This window comes from Mytilus californianus, unplaced genomic scaffold, assembly GCF_021869535.1.
Source record: "Mytilus californianus isolate M0D057914Y unplaced genomic scaffold, xbMytCali1.0.p SCAF_3, whole genome shotgun sequence".
NCBI lineage: Eukaryota > Metazoa > Mollusca > Bivalvia > Mytilida > Mytilidae > Mytilus > Mytilus californianus.
Window position 1 is genome coordinate 98,932,777 of NW_026262679.1, and position 14,714 is coordinate 98,947,490.

Below are 14,714 nucleotides of genomic sequence, written 5' to 3' on the forward strand. Positions count from 1 at the left end.
TGATTGATTAATTCGATCCACAAAAAAATCATGCTTATACAGGTAAAAACGATGATTAACATATATTTTTAATCTATAATATGAAATTAAACAGACCTAGAAAAAGAAATCCAAATGCACGAGTCTGATATCTATTTATGTTTATATCGCTTAAATGGCAATCGGAGGTGTTCGGAGGTCAACTCGACAGTTAATTAGATGGCGTCTAGACTTAAATACACACGAAACGAAGCTACATATTATCGAGCCCATGCCGGGTATATTGTTAATTTTAGACTTTTTATAATTTGGATAAATGTTTAACATTGTTATAAATCAAATATGAGAATTTGAGTCAAATCGGTGAACATAAATTTGACAGTTAGTGCCCCTTTAATTAATATCAATTTTTAAATTTTTGTTATTTTTTTCTATTTCTATCAAGATAGAATATGATTTTTCCATAAATCTTAGATCTTTTGTCGCGGCCTTCTTGTTTTAAATAAACGGAATTCAGATAATCACTGAATTAAGAGTTGTATAAGTGTATTCGGTTTATTTTAGCAGAGACATATATACATGTATATACATCTCTGATTTTAGTGTTTGCTTAAATATGATCTTATGTGCAAGAGGGACGAAAGATACCAGAGGGACAGTCAAACTCATAGATCGAAAACAAACTGACAACGCCATGGCCAAAAATAAAAAGACAAACAGACAAATAATAGTACAGATGACACAACATAGAAAACCAAAGACTAAGCAACACGAACCCCACCAAAAACTGGGGGTGATCTCAGGTGCTCCGGAAGGGTAAGCAGATCCTGCTCCACATGTGGCATCCGTCGTGTTGCTTATGTTATTACAAATCCGGTAAATAGTCTAATTCGGTAAGTCACATTCGTGAAAAGGGAGGGTATTGTAGTTACGACATAAGGAACATATCCGATATCATCTGTGAAACGGTTATTCCATAACGGTCAACCAACTCGTGATGGCGTCCGTAAAATTTACGAAGGGATGACTTCAACTTCACCATTTTGAACTCTTGGTTTAATAGCTTCCTTGTGAGCAGCAATCCTCTATCAAGGAAATCATGATAGGAACACAAGCCCAGGAATATCGTATCAATTGGGAGATATATACTCCGTATGCAGGCGCTGCTGGAATGTTGCTACATAGAAATGGAAAGTTCACAATTGGGAAGCTAAAATCATTCTCGTTTGTCGTAAAGTTTTGTTTTCAACCGACCCTCATTGTCAATTTCTAGATGTAAGTCAAGATATGAGGCAGAATTTAGTGTTTGCTTAAATATGATCTTATGTACATGTTGTTCAGTGTAAGCCATTGGCCCGTATGGGCGTGAAGCGATTTTCAGTGGAGTTATAAATTGCAAATCATCATTTGACCTTATCCAGATTATAAGATGAGTTTTTATGTAATTCTCTCATGTAATGGAACTGATAAAAAATGTTATAAGTTCTTTTAAGTACAGTTAACAATTATTTCCGGAAAGAATTGAGATCCACATGGAAGACGACGAATTCTTAACTTCAAAAGTAAATATCCGGTTACAAGATTTGTGGGAAATTAAATCTATTAGTTCTGATTGACATCAAGTATTTTACCCTTTTAACCAGAAAAGACGTTTCAAAAGCTTAAAACGTAAGTAAAGACGGGTTAAAGACACGAATGTTAAAATAAAGGACAATTTTAATATAACTTACATTGAAGTATCCATGGAAAACTCAATCAATGACGAAAGGTCACTTGGTACAGCAACAAACATATCCGTCAGCATCCTGTATTAGTATATACATGTATATACGATTGCAGACAACCTCACTGGCTCAATAACTTATCCTGACAGGTACTTTATGATGACCTAGTCAGACAGTCATTGCCACCTAGCCTTGACATTTTAATGCTCCAGTGATTAGATGATTGATTTTTTGTTGCTTAACGTCCAGTGGCAAATATTAGTAATTAGATGACAGTTTCGTGATGAATTTTGTTTTGAACAGTTCGTTATTAACTATAAATTTAAAACACAGAATTTCCAATTTCGATTTTATGAATGAACTGCCTATGTTGACCTAGCGTAATTTGGGGCAAATGCATTATATTCCATAATGAATTAGGAAAAAAACAGGTATGTTTCCTGCAGCTTTTGAAAAGGGCAGGGTAATTTTTTCTCATAGAGCACTTTTAGAGCGATTGGCTACACTTTAAGGGCACCCTTTGCAAGGAGGACTACAATTTTAGGGCACTCTTTAAATAGATATAAAGGCACTATTAAGGAATTTACATACTTGAAATATACCATTCATGCCATTTTTTCATATTTATTGGTAAGAACAAGGATTTGTATAGTGTACAAATCCTTGGGAAGAAATAAAGATATGTATATTAGGTTATTAATTAAATTCCTTTTTGTTATAAAATTATTATTTCTAGACTCAGCTAATAGAATCTTAATAGTGCAACTGGTTGAACTACCTCGTTTCAATCAATAACTCCAGTTATAAACTTTAATACTGGATCACTGAGGCTGATTGTCTAATGGTGTGTTGTGAAAGTTGACAAAAAGAAATTAATATAAACAAACAGCTGATTGTTAACGTAATCAGTGGTTATGTTCATGCAACATAAAGTTATAACTCAAACGATCACCTGGTTCCTTTTTGCATTGTCTTCATTTTCAATTCATAGAGGTACAAGTCTATATTTTCCTTATGAGATTCAATCATGAAACGTATTTGTTATCTGTCGCTTCAAAACTGTTCAAATATAATTACGAAATTCAACAAAAATGTCAGCCATTTTGATTTGTCTCAAGGGAAATAACTCGAAATGGTCTTACTTAAAGATGAATCGCAAAACCGATATTAAGTTAAAAAATTAAGCAAAAATGAAAGGACTACTATCATTGGTTAATATTAATGTACTTAAGAATGTATCTTTATTCGTTTCAAAGTTAACGAAAATATTATAAAGTAAAGTAATTATTAATATATTTCATTTCTAAGTTGGTCTATTTATTTCTATGATTGTATGGGATTGTATTTTGTATATATTTACCTCTTGTTTCACATGTCAATGTGACGGAGTGTTTTTAAATAAAGCATATTGTACTTGTACTTAAGTTACGGCAGGGCGTTACAAAATACAACAGAAAAAGGGCATGGCGCCAAATTTTTTTTCCTAAACAGGGAATGGCGTAAAAAAACCCCGGCAGGGCTCCATACTACACCAAAACCTTCTGTAGGAAACACTATGGTAGGTCATTTTTTATATGACCACAAAAAATTTTGGCGGTCGTATATTGGTTTGATGTGGTCGTCGTCGCACCCGAAGACACATTGGTTTTCGCACAATAACTTTAGTATAAGTGAATGGATCTCTATGAAATTTTACCATAAGGTTCAATACCACAAAAGGAAGGTTGGGATTGATTTTGGGGGTTATGGTACCAACAGTAAAGGAATAATAAGCATTTTTCTAGTTTCCAGACAATAACTTGTGGAACGGTGTATGGATCTCTCTGAAATTATACCACTAGTTTCCATACCACAAAGGGATGGTTAGGATTTGCTTTGGGGGGTTATGGCTCTAACCGTTTAGGAATTAGGGGCAAAAAAGGGTGAAAACAAGGGTGTCCTGGTTAATGGACAAATACTTTAGTACAAAACATAATTTAAAGCAGTGTAAGGAAGGTAATTCAAATACATCATTAGAATTACCTCTCTTACACTGCTTTTAAATTGTATAAAGTAATGGTTAATGAACAATTAAGACAATTTAAAAGCAGTGTAAGGGAGGTAATCAAAACGTTGTATTACACTGCTTTTAAATTATGCCTAAAGAAATGCATATTTTTAAAGGAAGACCAGTAAAAATATCTGCAAATGTTGCATCTTTTTTTTTTTTACAAAAAAATCCATATGAAAGATTTGACACCATATTTTAAATTCTATAATCTATTATGAAATAGATTAAGTTAGCACTATGGTAAATTTAAAAGGGTAATTATGGTTGCAAACTCCATTGGAAATTTGAATTGAGATTATGACCATATCTTGAGGGAAAGAATTTTTTTGGGTGAAAAAAAGGGGGGGGGGGGGGTAAAAAGAAATTGTGGGGGGGTCAATTTTTTCTCATTTCAGATTTCAGAAATCAAAAAGAAAAATTCTTCAAATATTATTTTTTTTGCCAAAAAAAATGTGTGTGTGGGGGGTTAATATGCAACAGCATAGTGTATTGCACAAAAGCAAAAAAAAGGGGGGGGGATTTTTTATTTTTTTTTGGGGGGGAGGGGGGGGTCAATTCGCAACAGCAAAGTGTATTGCACGAAAGCAAAAAATTGAATATAAATTCAAATCATATTACCAATTCTAAGTTCTTTGACTACAGTTATTCTGTGTCAGAAACCTTTTATGTGTTAAATATTTAATTACAATCCAAATTCAGACCTGTATCAAGCGCGAATATTACGTCCATTTTTGGCCCAACTGTTCAGGGTTGGACCTCTGCGGTCGTATCCAGCTGCGCTCGGCGAAGCAATTTATTTTATTGAATAATTTAAATTAATTTTCTCCAATCGATCTCATCATGAAGTTCTTTGAACCGTTGTTCGAATGTTTTGAGTGTAAAACTGTTATTAAGGATTGTATTTCAGGTTTATAGTTGCATTTCATCAACAAAACTGCAAGCACACTAGTTACAAAATGTACTGTATTATAAGCCAGCCATTTGTCTATTTTCAGACACAGTCACATAAATGCTTTTATTAGACCCAGATGAATAGCTTTCTTCCAATCAAAGCGATTTTGAGGTATATGCAAAAACAAAAAGCTTTTTTTTTCGATCACTCCGAAAATTACAAATTTTTATGCCCCAGCTAGGGGCATTATGTTTTTTGGGTCTGTGTGTCCGTTTGTCGGTCTGTCCCGCTTCAGGTTAAAGTTTTTGGTCAAGGTAGATTTTGATGAAGTTGAAGTCCAATCAACTTGAAACTTAGTACACATGTTCCTTATGATATGATCTTTCTTATTTTAATGCCAAGTTAGAGTTTTGGTCCACTGAACATAGAAAATGATAGTGTGAGTGGGGCATCCGTGTACTATGGACACATTCTTGGTAAATAAGTTTTTTTGGGAAAAAAATTAGGGTTAGTTGGACAACTGGTAACACACCAATTTTTTCAATCAACATTGATGAGGCCAACAACAGTCTTGTGTTCATGATTTCCTTACCATCCACATAGCTCCGGCCATAGTGTTTTTGTGAGGAATTGTTCAAAAAATTGTCAATGAATCATTTGTTCTAACCACTACATTTGTAATTTATTTTATAAAAATTTGTGACATGATGGACCATAACCCCATTAGTTTTGTTCTTTTACAAACTGCAAATGGTGAACAGTGATTTAATACCGGTAATGGATTTGGTATAAACCACAACTTTTTTCTGTATTTGGAACTATACATGTATATTAAAAAGTATACAAAAATTCTGACCTACAGACATTGTGATTTTAAAAAAGGGAACCTTAAACTTTAACATTTCCATGTCTCAAAATACAAGTTATGTATTTAATTCCATTTTATGATGTTTTTCCACCATAATATCTTACAAGGTTCTCACTTAGAATTTTTGATGGCGAGTCCAGGGACTTGTTATTTTTGGTCATGATGAGTTCAACAGTATGAAGATGAAATTTTATTGCTGTATTAATTATTACTTGTCTCTATGACAAAATAGAGCAAGGAAATGACATCAAATTTAGATCATTTAAAAACTTTTTATATACATACATAATGAGGAAATATGTGCTCAGTTTATAAAATTTTGCATTCTTGATGCATCTTAGGACTAACCAGTTTTAAAAATGATGAGTCCAGGCAGATTTTCATGAGTCAAGGACTCATGGAGTTGCCTTTGTGAAAATCCTGATCTTACATAACAAAACGGGTCATAATTTCCAAAAATATAAGGAACCATCACAAATATTTGGAAGGAACCGTAAAAGTTTGCTTTTTGTCAGTCCTATATCTGACAGAAAAAATGGAAGTTTCTTGAAATCTGTTATATACATGTATGTATCATCTGACTTGTCCGTAATCAGATAAACAATTTTTAGGCAGTTAAGCTGCCTTATGCGAGCACCCTAGATTTGTGTTCTACCCAATAAATGCTGAAATACGTGCCATTGTTATTATCTAGCTGGATATAATGTTATTTATAACTAATTGAATAATTTTTTCATACTTTTAATTCTGGATTACAAAAATATGACCAGAAAAAACCTTAAATGATCGTCGAACCACCCAAAAGTTTTGAAGTTGCACATAGGAAGTAGAGCACATTAGGAATCCTTATGTAGTTTATTATCCCCTGTGCTTTTGGCTAAGATGTCAAAGAACAATTGTATGAAATATTTAATCGCCGAAAATCTTTAAAGACAAGTAGTTTAGATTTCCCAAATGGCAAAAGTCGTAGGAATATTGTTTGTCGTCAATAGGTGTTACAACTACGTCAGTAGTCTATTAATAAGTTCCACTGTTCATGCTGTTGGCGGCAATTTCAAATTAGAAGACGAAATTTTCGTATCTTTTCAATTTGGAGGCAGGGGTTCAAATCAGCGGTGGTCCGAGGTCCGCAACCTTCCACTTTTGCAATCGGACTCTCGACTTGGTTACTAGCTACGCCCGACGGACCTTTCACTTGAAAGAAAATTAAAAATAACTTTGCAAACCTTTTTACCAAAGTCTCTAAATAAACGATCTCAAAACGTATTTTCATCTTTATTATTCATGACAGCGATGTTCATTTTGTTCAACCGCTAGCTTTATACAGATAATCGCCTACAAGTAATGTGTAAATTCGAGTAAAATCGTATCTGACTGACAAAAACAACATTGAAAAACAATGGATGCCGTGTAGACAATTACAATATCTGGTCCGATTCCGGAAGCGGATAAGGGTAATTCCGGGTTTTGGAGATCAACTACAAAAAAAAATTTCAGGCAGGTGACAAAATACATCTATGCATGGTAAATAAATATAAACACTAGAAATGGAAACCAAAAGATGTATGTAAAAGAAAGAAAAAGCAAAAAATATTTGATACAGAAACTCAAAATTACTTTTTGACAAATTTTAATGTCAAAATCCAATACAATGTGACAGCTGGGAACAGTATATCTAACAATATATATGTTCCTGGTGACAGTATAAATCTTCTTTATTAGTGATAAATGTTGATAATGCATGTAAGATGCTTTTAAAGTGTAAACATATTACTGCAATTTTTTTCTCAATTTTGAAGGGTCAGTTAACATAGCTGGAAGTTTCTTACTTTGTTTTCGCAAATAGTGCAACTAGATTATATGATACCTGAATGTAAGCAAATCATATGATATATAGGTGGAATCCTTTGGGTCACTCTACCCCCTCCTGTTTGATAACTTTGAAACGGATGAGATCCCCACCCCTAAACCATATATATTCATGTATGGGACTATATAACTAATCAAATGAAATATAGGGGGAAGTCCCTAGGGTTACCCCACCCCTCCTGTTTGAGAACTTGGAAACAGTCGAGATCCCCACCCCTAAACCATATATATTCATGTATGGGACAATATAACTAATCAAATGAAATACAGGGGAGTCCCTGGGGTCACCCCAACCCTCCTGTTTGGGAACTTTGAAATGGTCGAGATCCCCACCCCTAAACCAAATATATTCATGTATGGGACAATATAATAAATCAAATGAAATATAGAGGGAGTCCCTGCGGTCACCCCACCCCTCCTGTTTGAGAATTTGGAAACGGTCAAGATCCCAAGACAAGACAAGACAATTTATTTAAACTCAAGCACACGTATGGTGCTACAAGGGGATAACAATTATACATTAACAATTACATATATACTTATACATTTACAAGCAAGAAACACAATAAATAAATAAGTGATATCATACAATAAAATTGAAATAAACCATAGTTGGTTGATTTGTTTGCAAAATTCTTAATTGCAACGTGGATATGAAGTTATTGTAACATGCTTTGTATTATGAAAATATTTTTTCAATATGTCTTAGAAACATGCGCACTTTTGTTAGCAGTGGCACGTTACAGTGTGATAATAGACCAGTAAGTTTCAATTGGGAAGGATTTTGTGTGTAATATGTAGGTATATATCTTTCTCTTAAAGACATAATTTGTTCATTGGAGCATACAAAAAAATAATGATCCCATAAACCATACATATTCATGTATGTGACAATATAACAAATGAAATGAAATATAGGGGGAGTCCTTGGGGGTCACCCCACCCCTCCTGTTTGAGAACTTGGAAACGGTCGAGATCCTCACCCCGAAACCATATATACTCATGTATGGGACTGTATAACAAATCAAATGAAATATAGGGGAGTCCCTGCAGTCACCCCACCCCTCCTGTTTGAGAACTTGGAAACAGTCGAGATCCCGACCTCTAAATTAAACCATATATATTCATGTATGGGACAGCAGAACTTATCAAATGAAATATAGGGAGAGTCCTAAGGTTCACCCTACCCCCTCCTGTTTGATAACTTGGAAACAGATGAGATCCCCACCCCTAAACCATATATACTCATGTATTTGGCAATATAACAAATCAAATGAAATATAGGGGAAGTCACTGGGGTCACCCCACCCCCTCCTGTTTGAAAACTTGATAACGGTCGAGATCCCCACCCCTAAACCATATATATATTCATGTATGGGACAACAAAAAAAAAATCAAATGAAATATAGGGTTAGTCCCTAAGGTCACCCCATCCCCTCTTGTGTGTTTTAAGAACTTGTAAAAGTTTGAGATACCAACTCCTAAACCATATTCATTCCTGTTCGTCATTTCAAACAGATTTGAATGACATACAAGGTCAATCTCATAGGCATCACATATGCATATCACTTTACTAGACCTAATCAATGTGTACTAGACTTTGCCCAATGTCAGGCGACCATGGGAATGAATAATTATGGCAGCTTTGTTTGGGAGACTTCGTAACAGCATTCTGTTACAATTATTTCTTGTTTATTATAAAATTTTATTGATGCAAAAAATGAGTAGGTTTAAAGAATTTACCTTAATTATATTTTGAATAATTTCTGGTTCTATAAAAAATTTCATTTTAATATGGCTCATTTTAAAGAAAACATATCTTTCAAGCCCAAGAGTGTTTGACCAACTTTATTATAATCACCTGTCATTTTATTCCAAACTTAGACATCATGGACTTGGGGTGAAGGCGTGGGTCATTTATATTTACTATGGGCAGGTCAGTCAGACCTCACCTTTGATCCCCGTAGTAGTAAACATTTGTCTGATTTGTGTCTCATAACTTTTGCACTGTAGAACACAAACTCAGTTTTCTTTCCAGGGAAGCAAGTCCATGCATACTATTACAAGCTCGTACTTAGTCAACTTGAACTACTAACAGTCAACTAATACCAACGTTAACTATCAACTAGAACAACTGCAATCATTTCGAACTTGTACCACTGCAGACACATGACCATTAAAAATATACTTGATATATGCGTTGCTTTTGAAAACCTTGATAAAATATGAATTATTTGCCTTAATAATTAATTAATTAAATGAACATAAATGCACAATATATGAATGTTTAATGTTTGTTCTTTTAAATCTTAAAAAAAAATGAAGCAACATAGCCACAGTTTTCATAATTATGTTTTCCTTGGTTTTTGGTTAACTGCCTACAGCGCTTACAGTGCTTTGATTGGAAAATCGTATGCCTTATGAGGTTTAACGAAAAATACCGAAAAACAATCTTCAAACTGAAAAGGTTTTATCAACTGTCATGTTGTCCCTGCCATTTTGTAAGCAAGTTTTTACTGCCATGTTATTAAAGATCTCAGAGTACCTAAGTGGTATGATCCAAATCATTCCTTTTACCATTTATGGTCCCTAATTAGAAGCATATTATGATATGAGGTAATTTTTTTGGTAGTCACACACACATTTTTGTTTTCTCCTTAAAATAAGAATACATTTTTATTTAAAATGTACCAGAAACCAACTTACTTTAAAGGATACATTTCAACTTTGTTCATGCATTCATATATATAAAAGAAGATTCAAGTTTGGCATATATTCATAACGATTTATATTTGTGTTATTTTTATACTCTCACATTCATGTAGCTGTAAATTCATATGCTCAAGAAAATAAGTTGGCTTAAAGTTTGTTTTAAAATTATTACTTATCAAAGTTACACTAGCATATTTTTGTTGAAATGAACTTGGCATCCTAAAATCTCAGAACCTCACAAAAAAATACTGTTCTTGTGTTCAGTCAATTGTATCACTAGTATTGATTATGTTATATATGTGTCATAAAACTTAAGTTATTAAATCTATATACTTAATTCTGAGAATTTATTATATTTGCATACATCCGTATTCAATCTCTCTATAGGTACTATTGTACAGAAAATTAAAAGTCAACATAAAAATCAAGCAGTCTAGCCATTTCATCATTATATATTCATATTTTTGTAGTTCTTTGGTGTTTTCATGGTTTTTAAACCAGAAATTTTAACAAAGTTTATTCCCCAATTTTTTTTTCTTGCTTCATTAACATTTAAGAAAATGCAAGCATTTTTGTGAACCTGCCCTGTCCTTTTACTTAACATTTTACCAAATATATCTTAAAAATTTTTTATGAATAAAAATATAAATGAATACCAAATTAAATTCAAATTGACATTTAAGAATGTTTCCTACATTTTTAGCTCACCTGTCCCAAAGGGCCAAGTGAGCTTTTCTCATCACTTGGCGTCCGTCGTCCTGCGTCCGTCGTCCGTAAACTTTAAAAAAAATCTTCTCCTCTGAAACTACTGGGCCAAATTTGACCAAACTTGGCCACAATCATCATTGGGGTATCTAGTTTAAAAAATGTGTCCGGTGACCCGGCCAACCAACCAAGATGGCCGCCATGGCTAAAAATAGAACATAGGGGTAAAATGTAGATTTTGGATTATATCTCTGAAACCAAAGCATTTAGAGCAAATCTGACAAGAGTAAAATTGTTTATCAGGTCAAGATCTATCTGCCCTGAAATTTTCAGATGAATCAGACAACCTGTTGTTGGGTTGCTGCCCCTGAATTGGTAATTTTAAGGACATTTTGCCGTTTTTGGTTATTATCTTGAATATTATTATAGATAGAGATAAACTGTAAACAGCAATAATGTTCAGCAAAGTAAGATCTACAAATAAGTCAAACTTGACCAAAATGGTCAGTTGACCCCCCTAAGGAGTTAGGGGACGACCATTTGATATTCTGGGGGGGGCCAGGAGGATTTGTTTTGAATCGGTTATTTATTTTTGTAAACTAAGAGGACAGATTATCTATTTTCTGCACTATTGAAGCAAGATTTTTCATTTTCATTAAAGCAAGGGACTGATTATTTATTTTCACAACTATATTTATATATTCGAAAACATACAATTTTTAAATTATTTGTTTATTATAAATAATTCATGTATAGTCAAGTCATTATGTACCATTTAATCAGAATTAATTATTATCCTCTGCAGAAATGAATCTCCTATATTCCCCAATGCATATACATGTATTGCATACATACACAGTATTAAAGTTTGTAACTAAGGCTCTTTTAAAAGTATTGGCAAACATGTTTTGCCGAGCGGAGCGAGGCCAAATTTTTTTTGAAGGGTTTTTGAACCGCTGAAGGCCCAAGAAGCTGTAGAACAAATGATGCAAAATCATGCCTTCTGGGTGTTCCCCAGACCCTTTCTTAAACTGAAAATGCAAGTTCTGTTTTAATAATTTTATGACAATATTTTGGTCTCAAAGCAAAATCACGTTATAGATTCAGTGTAAGACTTAAGTTTCTAGGAACAACATCAAAAGACAAATATGCATGATAAAGCAAAAATGTAATTCACATAGTTAAGTCTGTGGCTGCTGTGTTTTTTTAAACTCATGATCAAGTTAATAATAAAATTACTAAATTACAAAATGAATGCAACACTAACAGAATACAGAAGGGCAATCAATGAACAAAAGACAAATAAATAAGAAACATTGATCCCGAAAAGTCAGGGGCTACGTCTGAGGGAGAACAGAACTTGCTTCTTTAAGGCACTCACGGTGAACACAATTTGATATGGAGACAAGCGTTTGGTTTTGAAATTTCCTACATGAGGCATTTGTCTCAATGTAGTTACGGCCCTGATTTAATAAAAGTGAGGTAAGTGTTCCTGAGACAATTAACCTCAGGTTAAATGAAACCAATTTTCTGACATTTCAATAGATATAAAAAGATGTGGTATGAATGCCAATGAGACAACTCTCCATCCAAGTCAAAATTTATAAAAGTAAACCATTATAGGTCACAGCAAGTATATTTAAATAATATTTATACTTTTATTATTAATTTAAAAGATATGGGAAGTGTTTCCCGATTTTTTTTTTGGAAAAAAGATGAATTTATGAAGAATCTGGTGCCATCTCATACTTTCGATTAGACCTGCTGAGTTATTTATTTTCAATACATTTCAAGTCAGGTAATTTATTTTCAAACTACCACAGAACAAACCATTTATTTTTGTGATTATCAAGGCTGAGTTATTTATTTTCAAAATCCTCCTGGCCCCCCCCAGAATATCAAATGGTCGTCCCCTTATTGCCCTTTATAGTCAAATTTTTAACCATTTTTGGTAAATTTTTGTAATCTTTTACAAAAATCTTCTCCTCTGAAACTACTAAGACAAATTTAACTAAACTTGTCCACAATCATCATGAGGGTATCTAGTTTAAAAAATGTGTCCGATGACCCCGCCCGTGAACCAAGATGGCTGACATGGCTAAAAAATAGTACATAGGGTAAAATGCAGTTTTTGGCTCATATCTCTGAAACAAAAGCATTTAGAGCAAATCTGACAAGGATAAAATTGAGCCTCTAGTTTTTCTAGCACATATCAAAAATAATCAGTATTTGAAAGTAATTTTAAACATTTTTTCTTCTTTAAATGCTTTTAAATGTTATAATAATGCTTTTTTAAACAACCTAATGAGCCTTATCCCTCCTTTTCAAACTTGTGAATAAACTTTATTAAATAGCTTTTAAGAAAACAATGAAACGATATAAATCACTAAAACTACAATGAGCGAACAAATCTGCCACATTCTAGAATACTAGTCACATCAGGTTTACCAATGTTCATTGCATGTTTATACTCCTGATATCTTTTTTTGCTCACCTGGTGAACAGGGCCTAGTGAGATTTTCTCATCACTTGACTTTAAAAGGCCAGGACATGAAAAATAAAAGGTAGATAGACACTTTAAAAAGCAGAAATTATTAGAAAAACAAGATACACAAATAGGTCAAATGTTGCCGAAATTGTTAGTAGACTCTTTAAATGATTGATTGCCCTTATAAGACGATTTTTGTGCCCCACCGTAGCTGAGGGGGCATTAAGTTTTACCCTTGTCCATCTGTACATCCCAAAATTGGTTTCCATTCAATAACTTAGGTTTGCCTCAACCAAATGTTATGAAACTTATACACAATGCTTATTACCACAAAATACAGATCAAGTTTGAATTTTGGTGGCATCACTTTTACCGTTCTAGAGTTATGCCCCTTTAAAAATGGAAAAATTGCTGAATTTTTCGTTTCCGTTCTCTAACTTTAGTTTGCCTCTACCAAATGTTATGAATCTTATACACAATGCTTATTACTACAAAACACAGATCAAGTTTGAATTTTCGTGGCATCACTTTTACCATTCTAGAGTTGTGCCCTTTACAAATGGAAAAATTGCTGAATATTTCTTTTCCATTCTCTAACTTAAGTTTGCTTCAACCAAATATGATGAAACTTAAACACAATGCTAATAACCACAAAAGTCAGATCAAGTACGAATTTGGGTAGTGTCACTTTCACTGTTCTTGAGTTATGTCCCTTTATAACGTTATATGCAAGCAGGGGCATCATCTGTGTCCCGTGGACACATTCCAATTTATTTTACCATCTTTTGTGTTTTGGGTGAAAAACAAAAAAATAAAATAGAAAGAAACTGTAAACAGAAAAATGATCATCATCAGCAATACTAGATCAACAAAAGGAAATTTGTTGTCATGAATTCTTTTCTAGTCCACAATGTGAAGAGTGTCCATTGTTGAAGATGCACATAGACCTAAGTGAGACACAGGCTCTTTAGAGTCTCTAGTTTTTATCTGTCATAGCGAAATGTTTGTTTTATTACTATTTTATATACTCTTTGACAAATTTCCCTAGACCTACATGATTTAGGTTAAAACTACTCTTACTCTTACTGTGACCTAGAGTGTAAGATAAAGAATTGATGTTCATGTGTGTGTGCTTTTACGCAAGCTTCCATCCATTTTGTAAGCATTCTTATCAGTGTCTTTTGAAAATTTGGGAGATTGATGATTTCAAGACTCTCTACAAATTCTCCTCATTTAATGTTGATAGATCAACAAACATTATAATTACATGTCAGCATTTGTTAGATATGTATCTCTTTGAAAGCCAATGAAAAATCACATTTCATCTTTTGACTGAATTAACTTGGCTAATTTTGGTCAAAATATGCATGAAAATTGGCATCCAGGAAAATAAATGAAGCCACATGTATTTGATGTTGGAATCAGTT

At 33.3% G+C, this 14,714-nt stretch overlaps 1 protein-coding gene across 6 annotated transcripts in view; it reads left to right on the forward strand.

Moving 5' to 3' along the window:
- Nucleotides 1-1,547: 1,547 nt before the first annotated feature.
- The window catches only part of LOC127735532 (nuclear hormone receptor HR96-like), a 201,069-nt gene continuing 187,902 nt past the window's right edge, over nt 1,548-14,714 (forward strand). For all 6 annotated transcript variants that reach the window (XM_052245735.1, XM_052245739.1, XM_052245742.1 and 3 more), the window contains exon 1: nt 1,548-1,647. The gene's annotated coding sequence lies outside the window, so the exon portion shown is untranslated. The remainder of the gene's footprint in view (nt 1,648-14,714) is intronic.